Consider the following 15333-nt stretch of genomic DNA (forward strand, 5'->3'; position numbering starts at 1 on the left):
GAAAGAAACTTGACCAGCTGTCCAATGTTTTAAGAGTTGTTAGATTTTGGGACTGAAACAGTCTCCTAGGGAATGCTGTGTCTTTCTAGGAAAAAAATGGTCAATCTCTGAGATGCCCTCACCCATCCTGTTTCTGTCCTTAAGAAGATGCCCTGGTGTAAAGGGAAGAGGGTTGTGGTTTATGTCCCCACTGATGTGGGATGAGTTGGGGAGATTTGGCTGCTCAGCAGGTTTGAGCATGGGTCAGTTGTAGAGATGATCTCTTTCCTGAGCATTACATGAAAATCAAGGGGGGGAAAAATAAAAAAAATCAAGGACAAGAGAATCCTTTAACCTTGGCATTATTTGGATTTCTTCAACACAGTGGTTCTCAAAGCATAGTCCGTGGGTCAGCAGCATTAGCAATATCTGGGAACTTGTGACAAATGCAAGTCCTACTTCAGATTTAATGAATCAATAATTCTGGAGGGGGGTTCGGACAACTGTGTTTTAAAAAGCACTCTCGGTGATTTGAGGCCCATTGAAGTTTGAGAACCACAGATTTAATCCAATTCACTGAGAGGGGAACTCAGAATATGTGTCTGACTAACTCTTCTTTTCTTTTGCTCTCTTGCTACTTCTTTTTTTTTTTTTTTTTTTTTTTTTTTTTTTTTTTTTTGAGACGGAGTCTTGCTCTGTCGCCCAGGCTGGAGTGCAGTGGCCGGATCTCAGCTCACTGCAACCTCCGCCTCCCAGGTTTACGCCATTCTCCTGCCTCAGCCTCCCAAGTAGCTGGGACTACAGGCGCCCGCCACCTCGCCCGGCTAGTTTTTTGTATTTTTTAGTAGAGACGGGGTTTCGCTGTGTTAGCCAGGATGGTCTCGATCTCCTGACCTCGTGATCCGCCCGTCTCGGCCTCCCAAAGTGCTGGGATTACAGGCTTGAGCCACTGCGCCCGGCCGCTACTTCTTTTTCTTCTTTTCACAATTTCCTGGGACTCGAGGGGAGCAAACTTTTCCTTTGCTTCCCCTAAAGTAGCATCCTACTTCCATAAAGGGTGAACCCTCATATCAACATGTAAAACAAGTCAACAAACAAAAAGGTGCTGAGAATGAGCCTTGTGGGTTTGGTCAGGAAGAGGGGAGGAAATTAGGAATTTGGAAGATAACTTAGATTGTTACATGATCCTATTTTGAATGCAAGAAGCTGAGTATTTCTTTTGTCTTTGTATTTCTTAAGATATGCTTCTATTCTGCCCTCTGCCCTGAAAAAAATAGCATGAAATAGCATGTTGAGGAGCTTGTTCTCAGAGCAGTAAGAGAACTCCATATTATTTTCAAAGTATTGGAGGCCGGGTGTGGTGGCTCATGCCTGTAATTCCAGCTCTTAGGGAGGCAGAAATGGGAGGATAGCTTAAGTCCAGGAGTTCAAGACCTGCCTGGGCAATATAGCAACACCCTGTTCTCCGCAAAAAGGGAAAAAAAAGTATTGTATCACCCAGTTACACACTTACTCACTTTTGCCAGGAGCCTACATTCAAATTTGATGAGAATGATGAAAAGGACTCGCTGCTGCTCTTATGTGTTCCACAGGAGGAAGTGGTACTGGGCAACAAAAACAGAATAAAGTCAAGAATGCAGAACATCTATTTCTGGCTGTTTCTGTCCCAGCATCTTCAATGAAATGCAGAGTTTCCTCTGATTATAAAATAGAGATAATATTCTGAACGCAATAGCACATAAAAGGCATTTATTTTTACCTCTTCCTCTGCCTTGAATGGTAACTTACCTTCATTCTCAATGTATATTAGAATTTATATTGCCCAAATAGAAAGTACTTCAGTTTTCACTCATTTAGTGGTAGTATATTTCCTTGGGAGAGAGTTGCCTAGTAAGCAAAAAATGTGTGGGAGGTTAAACTTTTATAATTATTTAAAAGAAATAACTTTAAGTATACTACATTAACATGGCTGTAAATTGGAAGTTGTCATTTTTCGAAATGGGGAGCTTACAGAGAAAGAGACATGACTCTTACCTCCATTTAATCCATTCTCCACATCCGGCCTTTTGAAAGATGGTTTTAAGAATGTAAATGGTATCACTCCCTCTTTTTGGGCTCCCCATTGCATTTATTAGAACCTGCAGTTTCCTTAACATGTTCTCCAAAGTTCTGTAGAGTCTGCCCCTGCCTTTTCCGCCAACATCATCTTGGGCTTCTCCTCTTTGCTCAGATTGGCTTTCTTTCAACTCTTTTTTTTTTTTTTTTTTTTTGAGATGGAGTTTGGCTCTTGTTGCCCAGGCTGGAGTGCAATGGCGCGATCTCCACTCACTGCACCTCTGCCTCCTGGGTTCAAGAGATTCTCCTGCCTCAGCCTCCTGACTAGCTGGGATTACAGGCATGCGCTACCACGCCCAGCTAATTTTTGTATTTTTAGTAGATACAAGGTTTCTCCATGTTGGTCAGGCTGGTCTTGAACTCCCGACCTCAGGTTATCCACCTGCCTTGGCCTCCTAAAGTGCTGGGATTACAGGCATGAGCCACCATTCCCAGCCTTTCTTTCGACTCTTGAACGAATGACATGCTTTCCTGCTGCAAGGCTTTGGGAAACATTCCTTTGTCAGGAACGTCTTTTTCCTAACCCTTCCTGAGGTTAATTCTCACTTACTCTTAATTTCTCAGCTAAATGTCTTCTCAGAAAAGCCTGCTATGATTTTAGGAGTCCCTCTTATTGACCATTTCCCCTCATTATCAGTTGTCATAATTTCTAATTATGTATTAATTTGGTGCTTATTTTATCTAGATTAGATAATAAATCCTATAACATTAGAGATCATGTCCATTTTGTTTACTTCCCTATACGTAGTGCCTAGCATAGTGCTTGACACATAGTAAATGCTCAACAAACATTTAATGATTAGATTACCAAATATCATACAGCAAAATGGACACTGGTTTGAAATATAAGTGATAATCTTTCCTGTAATTTTAACATTACAATTTATCGAATTAGAGTGTTCACAGATGGGTTGTATTCCAAAATATGCAAGCTGGTTATTTGACAATCAGATTATATTTCTCCACAGAAAAGCTGTTGTTGTTGGTTCAGGCCTGCACCTGCTAAATGTAACAATTTATAGATCTTGTGCAAGCTCACCTCCATCCAAATATTGGCCACATGAGACCTTAGTTTCCAGATCAGGATTCCTAGTTTTCAGCCTCCACATAATTTTTAAGGCTTTTGTTTGTGTGAGTTTAAGATAGAAATAATGTATTAAAAAGGTGATTTTTAGTTTTCTTCTCTTTCAATGTCCTTTTGATTATCGGACTTGTATGTGGAGAGAGAAATACTGCTGTAAAGTTGTTCTCCGCATCAGGGGTAGCGTTCAGTAGCTGGGAAAAGGGACAGCTTTCAATTGCAGTATGGAAGGAGATCTTTCAGCACACACTGAGATCTCAGCAGACAGCAGCAGCTCCCAGTGTACAGATGTGTTTGTGTTTATGTGTACTGGAGGTTGGTTGGGGGGTGTCTGCTTGGAGGAGGGGGAATGACCCTGAAATTGCTCCCTTGTACGTTGGAGTGTTCTCTGCTGTTTAGTCACAGTGGCAGCTGCACAGCCCTAACTCCATTGGAATGCTGCCTCTCAAAGACCTCATCAACAGGCACAGAAGTGGACACTCACAAACGCAGGCATATTTTTAAAGAGCCCAGTGTTAGCTGGGCATCATAAGAACGATTATTCATTGCAGCTCTCTCTCCATGAGGTCACTTCAAATCAAATTAAATTTTGCTTTCAAGTCCCTCCCAGACCTAGAGAAGCCTATTAGGCTTGGAAAGGCCTACGTGGCTAACAATTTCCTGATCAGAACAGGAATTTCCTCTACAACACCCCTGACAGGTGTTCCTCCAGCTTTTGTTTACTCACCTCCTTAACAGACGGCCCACTTCATACTTGGACAGGTCTCATTGTTACATTTTTCACTTTATACTACAATGAAATCTGCCTCCCTGGACTTTCACCCCATTTGTCTTTTGCTCTCTGCAGCTATGCAGAATATGTCTAATCCTTCTTCAACATGACAGTTTTTCAAATATTTAAAGACAGCTGTCATATCCTCTCCCCTAATTTTTCTTTTTCCAGGTAATATAGCCTCAGATATTTCAATTGTACCTTTTGAAGATAGTATATTCATGTGGAAAACATGAGCAACAGCCCTAGGCAAACCTGGGTTCTGTTAATTTGTTTATTCAATTATTTATTCTTCTTGATTTATTCCCACTAATAAATAGAATAATACAGTCATGATACATGCTACAAAGGAGAGGTACATGGTTCAATGAGTGTATACACTAGGCAGGGATTTCACCCAGAGAAGAGAAGTCAGCTAAAGCTCTCTTAGCAGGTCAAAGTTGAATTGAGAGCTGATGGATAGGCAGTAGTTAATAAGGTGAAGAGGAGGGGAAGCGCTTTCAAGGCAGAAGGAGCAAATGTCTAAAAGCCTCGTTCTGGGAGGGACATGTGATGGAGGTATCACTTATCATCTTAGATCTTTAATTTCTGCATATGCAAATAGGCATTATAATACCTTTTCTCTTATTAAAAGGATTATTCTGGTCACCCATGAGATGGATAGGAATGGGCTTTAAGTTCTGTGGTGTTACTCATCATAGAATAAATCCAATAACCCAGTCAGGTCTGTTCTCTTACTGTTCCACCAAGAAGCATTCCTGCTTTTGTCCTTTTGCTTCTGCTCTTCCCTTCCTAGAAAGCTCTCCCCTTTGCTGGGTGTTTAGCCAATCTTTACTACTTTTACTACCCATCCTAAGTTCTAATCCCTCTGGGACGTTTTCCTAGGCATTCAGGCTCAAGTCCATTTCTGTAGTGTAAAGGCTAAATGCAGGGCTTTGTGGTCTTGAGTTTGAGTTCAGGTTCCGCTGCTGACTTCCTGGTGGTCTTAGGCAAATTACTTAGTTTCTCTAACATTCAACTTCCTTATCTGTGCAAAAGGGGTAATAAAAGTAACTACTTCGTAAAGTGGTTGTGACTATTGAGATGAATGTGTACATAAAACAGTGCCCTTCCTAATAGCTGTTATCTCAGTCTGCTGGTCCTGCACCTCCTCTGTGACTTGAGGCCTCTGACCTCTCACCCCTTGCCTGCCCCCAACCCCTTTACTAGGAAAAAAAACATTCTTTGTGCAGCTGTCACTGAAGCCCGAGTGACCAGGTAAAGCCAGACCAACGCCACTGGTAACTGAAAGATACGCTTTCATTCGGTTTGGAAATATCGTCTTCCTTCCTACACCCACTCCCTGATACCAAGTGGCTCAGTAATTCTTTCCAATGCATACTCTAAGGGTAGAGGGGTGGCGAGAAAGCCATCCACTGTTGCCTGAGATGTTTGAAGCCTCTGAACCCCGCTCGCAGCTGCATATCCCGCGGAAGCCACTGAGCAGTCAGCCCGCAAGCGCATGTGCACGCGATCAGGGCCTCTGAGCCACCCACAGGCAAGCCCGGTTACCTTCCAGCTGCCCAGGCCGGCTCCAGGTCCGCGTCACCGTGAAGGGCCGGTCCAGCCCAGGGAGAGTGCAGAAGGCAAGTTATATTCATGTTCTAGGTGGCAAGTAAAATCACTTTTCAGATCCTCATGTCCGACGCTTTTCTAAATTAAAAAAAATTTTTTTTAAAATTCTGTTCCATATTTTGACAATTTTGTATATGTGTGTGTGAAGAGTCTCGCTTTTTCACCCAGGCTGGAGTGCAGCGGCACGATCTCAGCTCACTGCAACCCCTGCCTCCCAGGTTCAAGTGATTTTCCTGCCTCACCCTCCCGAGTGGCTGGGATTACAGGCGCTTGCCACCATACCCTGCTAATTTTTGTATTTTTAGTAGAGACGGAGCTTCACCACATTGGTCAGGCTGGTTTTGAACTCCTGACTTCAAGTGATCCGCCCGCTTTGGCCTCCCAAAGTGTTGGGATTACAGGCGTGAGCCAACACACCCGAATGACAATTTTTAATAACATGAACAATTAATTCAGCAATTAAAAAATTTAAATACTTACATTCAAAATGAGGTTAACTAGGTGAAATTCTAGCATTGCCTTTTAAAAGATTGCAGCCTATATGTCAAGACTGCAGTCAAATAATTGTAGCAGTGGGATATTGAGTTTCCATCTTGAAAAAGGAATGGAAATGTACTGAATTGATTAAGTCCTTTGATTTAAGATTCCTTATGTTTACAGACTGCAGACAATTGTGGTTCAAATATATTGCAAGCCATTTTCTTTGTAGAATTAATAGAATCTGCAAAATAGAAACTAAACCAATCTTGCACTTGTGATTTAAACCCCTTACCAGCGGCACTCTGCATTTATTTCATACTTCAGATACTTCTCATGCTCTGGTAGGTCAGGGGCAATAAAAGACATATTAATACATGTCTAGTTCTGCAATCAATAAAGCTAATTTAAATTATCCTCTAACAGGTGAGAGAAAAGATTAGTATTTAGGTCTGAGATTAACTAGTAAAAATAGGCCATTCTGTGATATCCTAAGGGACATAGCATAGTTCAGGGTTTAAGGCTCAAAGAAAATCTCTTCTGAGAAATGTATGAGACAAATATATCATTATGGACAGGTGTATATTTCACTAATGATTATATCTTTATTCTTAGTCTTCCAGGCATCATTCCTCTCTATTAAGCTTTAACACTTTTTTTCTCCACCAACCTCAATCCTATCAATTGATTTTTTAAAAATTTCCTCCCCTTTGGTCTGCAATTACATTCACCTTGCTTACTGTTTCAACAGATACTAAAAATGAAAATCAGTGTACTTATTTGTCTGTTGCAACCATTTTGATTAGAAGTATTCAAATAGTACATCTCAGGCCTGGCGTGATGGTTCAGGCCTGTAATCCCAGCACTTTGGGAGGCTGAGGTGGGAAGATTGCTTTGAGGCCAGGAGTTCAAGCCAAATAGTACAGGTCACTGAAACACTTAATTAGGAACCAAAAATGTGTGTACAAAAACACCACTCCCATGATTCTATGAAGTTCAAAATTGGCCATTCTGCTTTCTTAAGAAATTGGTCAAAATGAAAATGTACATTTTGTTCTTTTTCTCCATTCCCTTTAATTCAGTTTTATTTCCTTTGTTCTTTTTTGTAGTTTTCTCCACCTGCCCCCACACTGACTTTCTTTTGACAAATCCCTTGAATGGTGGATATCTGACATCAGTGTCCACATTTTAACACCTTCATTAAATTTAATATTTTTCACAAAAAGCCAGTGGCACCTTAGGGAATCAGGAGCTTAATAAATGTTAGCTAACCCCATTTTATGTCCAAATCCCTCTTTTCCTGTTGTTCTAACATTTATTTTATTAATTGTTATCTTCTGATCAAGCATCATAAGAAATACAACTGAAGATATCCCATTTTTTCCTTACACTCCTCAATATTTTATTTTTGATAGATTTCAAACATACAGAAAGGTCAAAATAATTGTACAATGAATATCCACATACCCACCCATACATATTCTACAATGAGCATTTTGCTATATTTGTTTTATTGCCCAACTATTTATTTATCCATCCTTCAATCCATTTTAATTTTTTGATGCAGTAAGTTGCAGATAGTAGTATAATCTCCAAAGGCTTCAGTATGTGTATTAACTAGATTTTTTTTTTTTTTTTTTTTGAGACAGAGTCTTTCTCTGTCACCCAGGCTGGAGTGCAGTGGTACGATCTCAGCTCACTGCAACCTCTGCCTCCCGGGTTCAAATGATTCTCCTGCCTCAGCCTCCTTAGTAGCTGGGATTACACGTGCGTGCCACCACGCCTGGCAAATTTCTGTATTTTAGTGCAGACAAGGTTTCACCATGTTGGCCAGGCTGGTCTTAAACTCCTGACCTCAAGCAATCTGCCCGCCTCAGCTTCCCAAAGTGCTGGGATTATAGGTGTGAGCCACCGCGCCCAGCCTTTAAGTAGATTTTTGTATTGCTCTTTTTCTTCTTCAAGTAATATGATCTCTTAGCCTCCCCTAGCCCCAGGCAAACAGTGTTGTAATTTTTTCCCATGATAGATTAGCTGTGCCTGTTCTAGAACTTCATGTAAATTGAGTCATAAAGTGTGCACTTTTATGGGTAAGACTATTCATTCAGCACAATGTTTTTGCAATTCATTCATGTTTTTGTGTGCATCAATAGTTCCTTTTCGTCATTGAGTAATATTCTGTTATCTGACTATATCACAGTTGGTTTATCCGTCTTCCTATTGGTGAACACCTGAGTGGTTCCTGGATTTCGGCTGTGATGAATAAAGCTTCTGAGAACATTACCATACAAGTATTTGTGTGGACATTATGTTTTAATTTCTCTTGAATATTTAGGAGTGAAATTGCTGGGTCATAGAATGTGTGTGTGCTTAGTATTATAAGAAGCTACCAGGCCTGTCTCCAAAATGAATATGCCACTTTACACTTCTGCCAGCAATGTCTGAACATTCTGGTTGCTTCACATTCTTGCCAACATTTGGTGCTGTCAGTCTTGAATTTTCGCTGTTTTGGTGGATGCATAATGGTGTCTCATTGTGGTAGTAACTGGCATTTCCTGATGACTAACGATGTTCAGTACTTTTTATATGCTTATCAACCATTCTTTGTGAAGTGTCTGTTCAAAATATTTGCCCACTTTTTAGTGGATGTTTTACGTTTTTGTTATTGAGTTATAGAAGTTCTTTATATACCCCAGATACCAGTCTCTTGTCTGATATATGTTTGTGAACCTATTTCTCCTTTGATTTCATCCATGTTGGTCTTCATTCTGTAGTATAATTGAACCCGTGTCTAACACTGTCTATATAGCTTGTCTAAAGATCCTTATAAGTTTGTGAAATACATACCGGCTAGGTGGTATCTTTCTTAGATACATGGCAAGGCAATGGTGGAGTACTAGAAAACTATTGAGTGTCAGAGACTGTACTTTCTATTTGCCCTTAGTAGTAGTTATTTTCAGGATGGAAAGTAGTGCTCACTTTCTTAGTTTACTTTTAAAAACAGTTTCATCTAGGGGTCTGTTTATAAAGTAATACAAAATGAAACAAGCCTAAGGGTAATTGTAAAAAAGAAAACTAAAACTTTTTTTTGTTTTGAGACAGGGTCTTGCTGTCACCCAGGCTGAAGTGCAGTGGTGTGATCTTAGACCACTGCAGCCTCAACCTCCTGGGGTCAAGCGATCCTCCCACTTCAGTCTTCTGAGTAGCTGGGACTACAGGTGCATGTCACCATGCTTGGCTAATTTGTGCATTTTTTTTTTTTTTTTTTTGTGGAGACAGAATTTTGATATGTTGCACAGGCTGGTCTCAAACTCCTGGGCTCAAGCCATCCACTTGCCTCGGCCTCCAAAAGTGCTGGGATTATAGGAATGAGCCACTGTGCCCACCCCAAAACACATTTTAAAGCTACTTTATACATAGTTATCTAGGGAAAAAAGTAGCTAGTGTTATCTGTGCTTGATGGTAATAACAAAGTTGATGTTAATACTTTATATTTGCAAAGTCTTCATTTTTCCCCCAAATACTTTCACATTTTTAAATCTTTATAATTAGGAAATAAACTTTAGTTATCTTCATCTCTAAGAGGGGAGGGAATTAATACTGCATCTAGTGTAACTGTTGTGGCAAGTTATCATATTCAGGATTTAGTTTTTAGTTTTAGTTTTAATTTTTGTTTTGAGACAGGGTCTCACTCTGTCACCCACAGATCACAGTTCACTGCAGCCTTGACCTCCCAGGCTCAGGTGATCCTCCCATCTCAGCCTGCAGGGTACCTGGGGCTATAGGCACATGACACAATGCCTGGCCAATTTTTTGTATTTTTTGTACAGATGGGGTCTCATTGTATTAACCAGGCTGGCCTCTAACTCCTGGGCTCAAGCAATCTTCCCACCTTGGTCTCCCAAAGTACTGGGATTACACGTGTGAGCCACCTTGCCCAGCTCATGATGTAGTTCTTAAAACCAAGGTGTAATTGAAAATCTAGGAAAGTTTAAGTACTTTTGTTTGTAATACAAAAGCTTGGTAACAATTCAAACATCCAGTATAGAGGACCAGTTCCAGTTCAAATAAACTATGTTTCAATCATACATTGGTATACTCCCCCTTCTTTGCCTCCTACTACTGAATATGTCATTTACTCTTTTTTTTTTTTTTTTTTTTTTTCAACTCATTACTTTATAGCCATAGGCTTTTACAGGTGAAAAGAACTTTCGGGTCATTTGGTTCTTTCCTCTCATTTGACAGAAGACACAAACTCAACGAGATTAAATAATACCCAAAATAATAGAACTCACAATTTTGGGCGTTAGAACTAGACACACTTCTGGTTTAATAAATGTTAGAGTTCGTGTTTTTTTCTCTGTTGTCAATCCCTGTGGATTTGTTCTTTAAGATGATGATCACATTCACCCTTCCTTTCTACTGAGTTTGCCAATGTGGTCTCTAATTATATCAAAACTGGATTGTTGCAACATCCTCTTAGCTAGTCATGTAGCCTAATCTTTTTTTTCTCTCAGGTCCATCTCCTTTATTTTGTTTCACGGATGTTGCTAATATAGGCCTTTCATAAATCATCCTTTTACTCCAAAAGCTTCATCCTTTTAATTCAGAAGTGGTTGTCACTGAATCAGATCCTGAATTCCTAAGAATCTCCATGCTCTTGATTCCATCCTGCCTCTTCATCCTTACTTCCCTTGTTCCCCAACTGCACCTACTCATCAAGATGGTCTCACTCTCCTCTAGCTGCATGTGAATTACTGCCGTGGTTCCTATGTTGGTTCCTTATCCTGGTACCTGCCCACTCTCCGTCCTCTCCATTTAGTCACTTTCAACTCATTGTTCGAAATCCAGCTCAAGGCCAGGTGTGCCAGCTCATGCCTGTAATCCCAGCACTTTGGGAGGCCGAGGTGGGCGGATCACTTGAGGTCTGGAGTTTGAGACTGGCCTGGGCAACATGGTGAAACCCCATCTCTACTAAAAATACAAAACTTAGCTGAGCATGGTGGTGCATGCCTGTAGTCCCAGCTACTCAGGAGACTGAGGTGTGAGAATCACTTGAACCTGGGAGGCAGAGGCTGCAGTGAGCTGAGCTGAGTTCGCACCACTGCACTCCAGCCTAGGCTACAGAGCAAGACCCTGTCTCAAAAAAAAAAAAAAAAAAGGAAAATAAAAAAAAAATTCCGGCTCAAGCTCCACCTTCCCCATGAAACATTTTGTGTTACAGTGATTTCTTAATCTCCGAATATACACTGTAACATCCCACTTGGCAACTGACACATGAACTAACCTCTATAAGAGATAAAAACCCAAAATCTCAGTGGCTTAACACCGTAGAAGTTATACTTGCTATTCACAGGTGAGAGTGTATAATTAATGGTGCATCAGGGGCAGGGATGGGGAAAAGGAGCACTGTGCTTTTTGCAGCCGTTTGGAGACTCAGGGTGATGGAGGCTTTACCATCTTCAACACAAAACTCCCAGAGTTGCCCCAGGCATTGGTATTTGCTGAAAGTTGGAAAGAAGGACAGTCTATCTGCTTCTTTGCCACCTCAATCTGCTTCTTTGCCACCTCAGTCCAGAAGTGGCATAACACTTCTGCTGGTGAGAACCAGGCACAGGGCTCCACCTTGTGCTGGGAAATGTACCCCCTGGCTGGGTGTCTGTATCCCTGGAACTACTTTTCTCTATGGAAGAGAAGCACAAATCTGGGGAGTAGCTAGCTGTCTTTGTTACAGTATTGTCCTGTTCTGATTTCTAATTGCTTTGTGGGTGTTGTCTTGGCATCTCCAGCTGGATTTCACACAGTAACTAAAATTCATCAAATGTATACAGTAAGACAAGAGTCTGGCATTTAGTGTGTGCTCAGGGAATATCTTTGTTAAATAATAGATTTATGTAGACTTTTTAAAAAAAAATTCCTGATTCCTAAATTAAACAAAGAAAGGGAAACAAAATTGACAAATCCCTAATGGTTCTGTCTTTTTTTAAAGAGTACTTTGCAATGCAATTTCTCACTTCACCTACAGAAAGTGAAATTTAGCTGCAGTATCTTCAATTTCAAAATAATAATATTCTTTTCTGCTTCTATGGACTATTTTTAACCATTTCATCTTGTCTTTATATTCTAGTCTTTTTATTATAGAAAAATTAACATATATATGAAAATGGACAGGGTATTATAATGAAATCTCATGCACATATTACCTAGCTTTAACAATAATTAACTCGTGCCCAGTCTTTTAAAATCTATGTATTCACTTCCTTCCCACACTAAATTTCTTGAAGCTAAACATAAATACATTATTTTGTATGTAAATATGTCTGTTTGTAACACCAATAGGTAAGGCCTTGCCCAAAAATACCCCACAATACTATATATCATTTTAAAATAACAATAATTCCTTAGTATCACTAAATAATCCAGTTAGTACTTACATTTCCCATAGTTTTTTAAATAATTGGTTTGTTCAAATCAAGATCCAAACAAGGTCTAAGTGTTTTTATCTCTCTCTCTCTCACACACACACACACACACACACACACACACACACACTCACACACTCTAAATAAATAAGGAAGGCAGGAGGAAACTTGGAGGTGATGGATATGTGTATGGCATAGGTTGTGCTGATGGTTTCACAGATATATACTTATCTCCAGGCTCATCAAGTTGTATGCATTAATTATGTACAGTATTTTGTATGCCAATCATACCCCCAATAAAGTGATTTACAACATTCAGAAAACACCATTAAGAAACTTAAAAATGAAAAGATCCAAAGAAGGGCTACACACAATACATTTTAGACATGCCTCTCAAATATTTTTAAAACAACAAGTCTTTTCTCCCCTCCTTCCCCCTCCCCGGAATTTATTTGTTGAAGAAACAAGGACATTTGTCCTATAATGATTCTCATATTCTGGTTTTGGCTGATTCTTTTCTCTAGTTTGTACAACAGTTTCGTGTACTTTTGTCCCCAGTATTTCCTAGGATCTTGATCAGATTCAGGTTTTGGTTTTTCACCAAAGGGTGCAGTTGCGTATCTCCCTCAGAAGGCATCATGTCTGGTTATCTCTCTTTTTGATGTTAACATTTATTAGTGGGTTTAAGAGTTTTCGCCAGATACATTCATCATGAAGTTTGCCTTTGGCTTTTCGCCTAGTTATCTTGGCTGCCATTGATGATCATTGCCTAGTCTATTATTTCATTAGGCATGTCTTGTCTCTTTTTGCAATGAGATTTTCCAATGTTTTAAAAATATTTTACTATTTTTTCATCTTATATTATTAAACATATGTAAAACATTTAAACTTCCGCCTAATTCTAATAATGGTAATTAACACCTGTTTGGCATTTAAAATGTTTGTCACTTTACAAAGCTTTTTTTTTTTTTTTTTTAAGGGACATGGTCTTGCTATGTTGCCTCGGCTGGATTGCAGTGGTTATTCACAGATTCGATCATAGCTCATGATGGCCTCAACCTCCTGGCCTCAAGTGATCCTCCTGCCTTAGCCTCCCAGGTAGCTGGGACTACAGGCACGTGCTATCACGTCCAGCTTACAAAGCATTTTCATATACACTACTTCACAAATATTACCTGATACTCACAGAACACCCTACAGGTAAACTGACTCTATAACTTTGGGCAAGGGTCCTCACTTTAGAGATGAAGACAATAATAATAACCGCTCCTAAGATCATTATGAAAATTAAACAAGCCAAATGTATGCAAACTGCTTAAAATAGTGCTTACTATATTACAGCAAGAGTGAAATAAAAATTTGCTACCACAATTATTAATATTGTTAATGCTGCTATCATCATTTCTTTCAGTTTTAACCATTATGTTGTTGGTTTATTTTTAAAAATGTTTCCTTGACTTTTTTCTAGTGTTTATAGAGATTAATAAGAATAATTTAATTTCTATGTTCCCATATAATTTCACAGTCTTGAAATCCTAGTCATAACCCTGATTAACTTACAGTGTGATATGAACTGAACTTTTACTGTCATTTGTGGTTAAATATTATTTATTCTGTTTATTTATAGAAGACTAAGAATCACTTTCTACCAAAATAAAAACAAAAATGAATATATTTAACTTATGCTCTTCAGGCTATCTATATATATATACACCATGTTCTTCTTTATGAGCAAAAAAGCAATGTATTTTATATGATAAGCTTTTATAATATTCTGTAATAAAATTTAATGAATCATGGAGTACTGGAGCCTAAAGGACCTTGGAGAGCAGGCTCAACACTTCATTTACAGGTAAAGAAACTGAGAACTAACCAAGTTAAAGGAGCTGTTCAACTTGCACCTTCACATGACCGACCAATGGCTGAGGCAGGACTAATAACAGATATTAAACCAGCTCTAGTCCCTAACATCCTTCTAGTATACTGCATAATGCTAAACTACTTTAAATGTTCCATCACCAGTTCTCCCAATACCACCCCAAAAGCAGACAACATCACCATTTGGAGTTAAAAGTGAGAAACATGAACTACATGCTTGAAGACACACAAATATGGAAGCAGTAAAGCGGAACCCGGGAACCTAGGTCCGTTGAATGACACTGGACTGATGACAGGCAGTAAGTGTATGTAAGACTAAATATATATGTGTGTATATATTAATACATAGTCATAAAGAAAAATGACAACTATTTTCCACTGACACAACGTGCCTAGTGGTACTTGTCTATTCACATAGTCATGTATGAAGAGGAGAATTACAAGGCAGATTTTAGTTTTGGCTTTTATGTTTTTAAATTTTTAATTGTGGTGGATTTTAAATACACAGAAAAGTAGATAGAATAGCATAATTAATTCCTATGTAGCCACCACTCAGCCCAATATCCATCAACCTGAGGCCAATCCTCTCCTATCCATCTCCTCATCCACTCCGTCATTGGTATTATTTTGATGCAACTTACAGACATCATAACATTTCATGTTTACATATTTGAAGCATATTCTCTCTCTCTCTTTTTTTTTTTTTCGAGACACAGTCTCGCTCTGTCGCCCAGGCTGGAGTGCAGTGACCTGATCTCGGCCGATCTCCGCTCACTGCAACCTCCGCTTCCCAGGTTCAAGCGATTCTCTTGCTTCAGCTTCCTGAGTACCTAGGATTACAGGCACCCGCCACAGTGAAGGCTAATATTTGTAATTTTTTTTTTTTTTTGAGACGGTGTCTCACTCTGTTGCCCAGGCTGGAGTGCAATGGCGTGATCTCAGCTCACTGCAACCTCCGTCTCCTGGGTTCAAGTGATCTTCCTGCCTCAACCTCCCAA

At 39.6% G+C, this 15333-nt stretch overlaps 1 long non-coding RNA gene across 2 annotated transcripts in view; it reads left to right on the forward strand.

The window, feature by feature from the left end:
* Positions 1-14099, forward strand: part of LOC123572316 (uncharacterized) — a 50066-nt gene extending 35967 nt beyond the window's left edge. For both annotated transcript variants that reach the window (XR_012432743.1, XR_012432742.1), the window contains one exon: positions 13437-14099. This is a non-coding gene — a long non-coding RNA (uncharacterized lncRNA). The remainder of the gene's footprint in view (positions 1-13436) is intronic.
* The last annotated feature ends 1234 nt before the right edge of the window (positions 14100-15333 follow it).

Source organism: Macaca fascicularis, chromosome 3, assembly GCF_037993035.2.
Source record: "Macaca fascicularis isolate 582-1 chromosome 3, T2T-MFA8v1.1".
NCBI lineage: Eukaryota > Metazoa > Chordata > Mammalia > Primates > Cercopithecidae > Macaca > Macaca fascicularis.